Source organism: Pristiophorus japonicus, unplaced genomic scaffold (assembly GCF_044704955.1).
Source record: "Pristiophorus japonicus isolate sPriJap1 unplaced genomic scaffold, sPriJap1.hap1 HAP1_SCAFFOLD_147, whole genome shotgun sequence".
Lineage (NCBI taxonomy): Eukaryota > Metazoa > Chordata > Chondrichthyes > Pristiophoridae > Pristiophorus > Pristiophorus japonicus.
The window spans coordinates 1,204,333-1,210,102 of NW_027251144.1; the positions used below are offsets into that span (position 1 = coordinate 1,204,333).

At 46.2% G+C, this 5,770-nt stretch overlaps 1 non-coding gene across 1 annotated transcript; it reads right to left on the minus strand.

The window, feature by feature from the left end:
* Nucleotides 1-3,690: 3,690 nt before the first annotated feature.
* trnak-cuu (transfer RNA lysine (anticodon CUU)) lies at nt 3,691-3,763 on the minus strand. The gene has a single exon. It is a non-coding gene; the product is annotated as a tRNA-Lys (tRNA).
* Between the last annotated feature and the right edge of the window lie 2,007 nt (nt 3,764-5,770).

Sequence of the window (5,770 nt, forward strand, 5' to 3'; positions counted from 1 at the left end):
CAACATGAATTTAGATCCACCGAGATTTGAACTTGAATCACTGGATTCAGAATCCAGAGTGCTGACCATTACATGGAACCAACCATGGCAAAAAATTGGAAACATTTCCCAAAACAACAAAACCATCTCCAACATTACACATTGGCTCGGCATTTTCTCATCCATAACGTCAGTTTCCCTTCTTTACGCTCTGCTAATTCTTGATGCAGAGCAATTCACATAGATGCCATCGAGGCTGTGGGTTCTCAAGTTGCTGTTTCTGTTTCATTCTGTTCATCACAGCTTGTAATTAAGTCTTGCCAGGTAAAAAGTGCGTTGGCATTGCAATGCCGTCATGTAAAATGCTTGGCATGAAAAGAAAATGCAACGTGTTGTCGAGTGCAAAACATGCAGTGCCTGCATTTCAAAAAGCATTGCTTTTATTCATCCTGCTGATTGCATATTGCACAGATAATCTCAGCACACACTGTGCAGGCAAAAGCAGCATTAGACGACAAACTGATTTCTCCTCCGCTGACTTGTAACAGGTGTAGGGGGTGGTCTCGGAGGTCACGTTCACCTCTGACCTTCTGAGTGGTTCGAATTGCTCCCATTCCCTGAGTTCTAGACTTTGGATTTATTTGGGGATGTGACAAAGTGCAAGAGACAACTGGTTTGGTGCAAGAAACTTTGATTTTATTCAGGAAAGATAAGTACAATGTCAAAACTTACAATCTCTAGAAAAAGGAACACTTTATTGCACATGCAAAAGGGGTTACAGAAAATAATACACCTCCCACCTCCTAATACCTAAATCTGACTCGGTTAAACTCTAGGGCAACGGGGATAATGCTCTCCAATCCTCTTATTGAGAGTTAGCGGTGGATCACGGTTTCGGGGTTCGCTGGACTCTGTAGGTTCTGCTTGTCGTACCCCGAACATCGTGGAAGACTTCTTACTGCATAGTCTTCGGTTGGGTGGAGTCCGCTGATGCAGTAGGGTGTGTATTGGATTTATGGGGTGAGTATCCACTTTGCTCTGGTCGGAGTGGGTTGTAAAATTCCTTTCGGTAATGTTTTACCAGTTGGCAGCTCAGGGATAGCATGTAGAATGAAAACAGCTTGCGAATCTTCAGGTTTTTGTCGAGTTGACTTCGGTTTGGAAGTCGTTGGTCGCGGTGGCTTAATATTGCCAATTTGGTTGCTGGTAATATCTTGGTGGTTGTTTCTTGAGCCTCTTGTTGCCGTCGCGTGCTTGTTGTCCTGGTTGTTAAACATAAGATAAGATAAGAATTAGGAACAGGAGTAGGCCATCTAGCCCCTTGAGCCTGCTCCGCATTCAAAAAGAACATAGCTGATCTGTTTGCGATTCTGTCTTGGTCAATGTTCTGAAGATACCAGGTTAACGAAAGCTGATGTGCTGATCTTGAAGTCTGCCAGGTCTGAAGTATACGAAGCTGGTATCGGAGCAAAGGTGGCTACTACACTGTAAAACAGGGCCTCAATTATACCTTGAGAGCCTTGCGAATGTGCGCGCCAAATCAAACCCAATTCTTTGTCATAATTTTGGCGGGCTTGGTAATTCTTTGTTGGATTTTGGCGGGCTCGTTAACGGTAACTTGTTTTAGGATGTGTCGATCGGTTGAATTCGAATCGTAATTATATGAATTATATTCGGTGTTTACGTTGTCTGCCTCGGCCTGGGTTTTCCATGCAGGCCGGAAGGTGATTAACATTATGCACGTGCTGGATGGGTTTCATTCTTGGAGATATCGCTGGCTATCTCTGGGTCAATTGTTGCTACGTTAATGTCTCCTCCGGAGCAGAGATTTGGAGTTTACACAGTTCCGCATACGATTTGTTTTAGCTCGAATATCCCAGACAGCTCCAATACACAAAGACAGGTCTTTTCAGAGATTACTGTTCCCCTGGAACATTTGCAGTCCTTTTCCCTTGCAGACCCATGCAACCTTTAAAATCCCAAAGTTCATTTTAAGCGATTCCAAAATGAGCCTTCCTTACAGTTTCTTTATACAGAGAGGGAATCTTTGAATTTTAGAGAACTCGAGTTTTGCACAGGTAACTGACGGTTGAGCACACGATTTGACAACGAGACTTGTCGATCAAGCATCAATGACAAAGGCAACAAAACTGCCCACCAGCACCAGGTGTCTTTCATTTGTTTGTCTCAAAATTTCAGCAGCTGGGACAACAAGATTTGAACTCAGATCACTGTATTCATAGCCGAGAGGAATGAACATTACACCATGGAACTGACCATACCAAAGTTTTGGAAACATTTCTCATAAACAACAAAATCATCTCCAACATTACAATTTGGCTCGGCCTTTTCTCATCCATTGCGTCAGTTTCCCCTCTTTAGGCTCTGCTAATTATCGATTTAGAGCAATTCACAGATGCCGTCAGGTTTCTGGTCAATCGTGACCCCCAGGATGTTGATGGTGGGGGGTTTGGCGATGGTAATGCCATTGATAGCCGGGCCTGCTTAAGTTGCATGTTCCTGTCACTGATTGCTGCCAGGATCCTGTTGGCTCCGCCCCGTGGGTTTACCTCGAACTTTAAACCACAAAACAGGTTCTCCTGAATTCCAAGCTGTGTACGGAAATCAACCACCAAAAGTCCTGTCATTAACCACAGAGGTTCTGGCAATTTTCTGATCGCAAAGCACTTTCAGTCCTTCTCCTTGTCCAGAAAATTGCAGAGGTGGAAATTGGGGAGCTTAATGACATTGAAAGGAGAACATTTTTGATTTGTGCAGTTCCGGTCAGAGAAATGTTTGTAAAAGGAACTTTTTGCAGAGAGAGGGATTGAGCATTTCAGCTTGTTGCTAAACACTTCTCTCTGGGCACTGAGCTAAGCAGCAGTTTCTGTAGTGCAGTGGTTATCACGTTTGTCTCACCCGCGAAACGACCTTAGTTTGATCCCAGGCAGAGATATTATTCTTGAAACAAAAACTTGTGTGCGATAAAATTGAACAAAAGCAGTCCGGGTCACATTGTCGCATGATGCAAGCTAGCTCGGACCCGGGCCAAAGCTCCCCGTACACTGAGCACATGCTCAGGAAAACCCCGGAGGAGAGGATATCCCGGTCACTGGGCCTTCCAGCAACACTGAACAAGCGCCCGCTCTGAAACTTTCCAGAGTAATAACTTGCAACTGGCGCATTCAACAGTCAGGATCGCCGAGCGGTCTAAGGCGCTGCGTTCAAGTTGCAACCTCCTCTTGAGGCGTGGGTTTGAAACCCACTCCTGACACTAATTGTATTTAATTACAAACTGATTTGTTTTGACACCACTCTGAAGTGCATTGGGACATCCATCGAACTTCATAAAATTACTCCACTTCAACTACAAACGGTAATATCAAAGTTACTTCAGAAACAGCTTCGATCCCGGGTGGCTGTCGCGAAAGGAATGGTTTTGTGAAGTATTGAAAGGTGCCCTCGAAATATCTGGCACTGCTAATTTAAAAACAGGTTTATAAGTTGTTTCAGTGCAAAAGAAGGCAGGCTCGAAGGGCCAAATGTCCGACTCCTGCTCCTGGTTCTTGTGTTCTTATGCAGAGCACAGAACAAATTATTAAATTATCATCTCTCCCTCAGTTCGCATTTCTTTCATTGTGCAAAAGAAGATTATGGGTTCATTAATAATGTTTTCCCGTGAAAACAACATAAGATTTAAGGAAAATTAATCGCCCAACGTTGGGCTCGAACCCATGACCCTGAGATTAAGAGTCTTATGCTCTACCGACTGAGCTAGCCGGGCTTCTCAACGGCTATCCTGTCAATCCCCTTCAGAATATTGGCTGTTTCAATGAGATCACCTCTCATTCTTCTAAACTCCGGAGAGTATCGCCATATTCTACACAATCTCTCACCACAGGACAGTCCTCTCATCCCAGGAATCAATCTGGTGAACCTCCGTTGCACCACCTCCAAGGCAAGTGTATCCTTCCTCAGATAAGGAGACCAAAACTGTGCGCAGTACTACAGGTGTGGTCTCACCAGAGTCCTGTACAATTGTCGCAAGACTTCCTTACTCTTGTACTATGGGCTATTTATTAGGTACTATGGGCTGAATATCCTGATTTTCTGCTGATTCTATGGTTGTATAAAAATGTATTAAAATTTGACAGTCACTCACGCAAACTTATTTGTATTTCCTTCAATGTGCAGCACATGCGGATGGATTAATGATGATTGAAACAATTATTCAGTATCTCACAGACTTGAATTATTTTTGTCAACTTGCTCTGTAAAAATGCTTTCTGTGACCGAGAATCAAACCCAGACCACGGCAGTGAGAACACCAAATCCTAACCACTCGACTACCAGGGAACACTGCTTACAGCCTCTGCGATAGCTTTAAATATAGTCAGCTTACAATCACAGCTGAGAATTGTGCGGTGACACGGGGTGTAACTGGATTTGCTGGGAGCTGCGTGGAGGCCCCGACCTGCGTGAGAACACCAGCGGCAGGTCGGGGCCATAAAAGGAGCGGTGAGCGGCGGCCTGGGAGCAGCGTGGTGGTGTACCACGGCAATGTACAGCGCGAGCTGGTGCAGGAGGGCGATGGCAGCGAAGAGTGACGTCATCAAAGTTCAGGTCAGTGATTGGAGCGAGGGCAGGTACAGCAGGAGCAGCGAGAGACTGTGCAGGGATGTGATTGGGGACCAGGTGTGGCGTGAGTTCAGGGCCAGGGGCCCAGGGGCAGCACGGGCCAGCCCACACTGCGATATGTGTGTACACCAGATCCGTGCAGCAGAGCTGGTCTCCAGTCGTCCAGGCGTTGGAGCGGAGGGGAGATGAAGTGAGCAGGGCCCTTTAAAGGCCCAGCAGGAGTCGCGGATCGGCGGCAGTCGGAGGTGTAGCTGGAGGAGTAGCAGCGAACAGCGAGCTACAGCTGGTGCAGGATCAAAAGTAAGAAAGAATTTAAAGAAATCGAAGGGTGACGTCACAACCAAGATGGTTAGTGATTGGCTGGTTGAGTAGTGTGTAGTTTTCCTTTCATTTTTCTTTGTTCTTGTTCTTAGCAGTAAGAATCCTTGTCATTGTTGAAAAATTAACTAATTTAAGCGTTAAGTCATGGCAGGAGAGCCCAGACCTGTGTCATACTCCACCCGAGCTATGTGGGAAGACAGCTTCCAGCATCCCTGATGACTGCATGAGCAGGAAGTGTATCCAGCTGAAGCTCCTGACAGACCACGTTGTGGCACTGGAGCTGCACATGGATTCACTCTGGAGCATCCGCGATGCTGAGGAAGTCGTGAATAGTACGTTTAGTGAGTTGGTCATACCACAGGTAAAGGTTACTCAGACAGATAGGGAATGGATGACCAAAAGGAAGAGCAGTGGAAGGAAGGTACTGCAGATGTCCCCTGCAGCCATCTCCCTCCAAAACAGATACACCACCTTGGGTGCTGTTGGGGGAGATCACTCATCAGGGGAAGGCAGCAGCAGCCGTCCATGGCACCAGGGTTGGCTCTGCTGCACAGGAGGGCAGGAAAAAGTGTGGGAGAGCTATAGTGATAGGGGATTCTATTGTAAGGGGAATAGTTAGGCGTTTCTGCGGGCGCAAACGAGACTACAGGATGGTATGTTGCCTCCCTGGTGCAAAGGTCAAGTATGTCTCGGAGCAGCTAAAGCGCATTCTGGAGGAGCAGGGTGAACAACCAGCTGTAGTGGTGCATATAGGTACCCACGATATAGACAAAAAATGGGATGAGGTCCTACAAGCTCAGTTTACGGATCTAGGAGTTAAATTAAAAAGTAG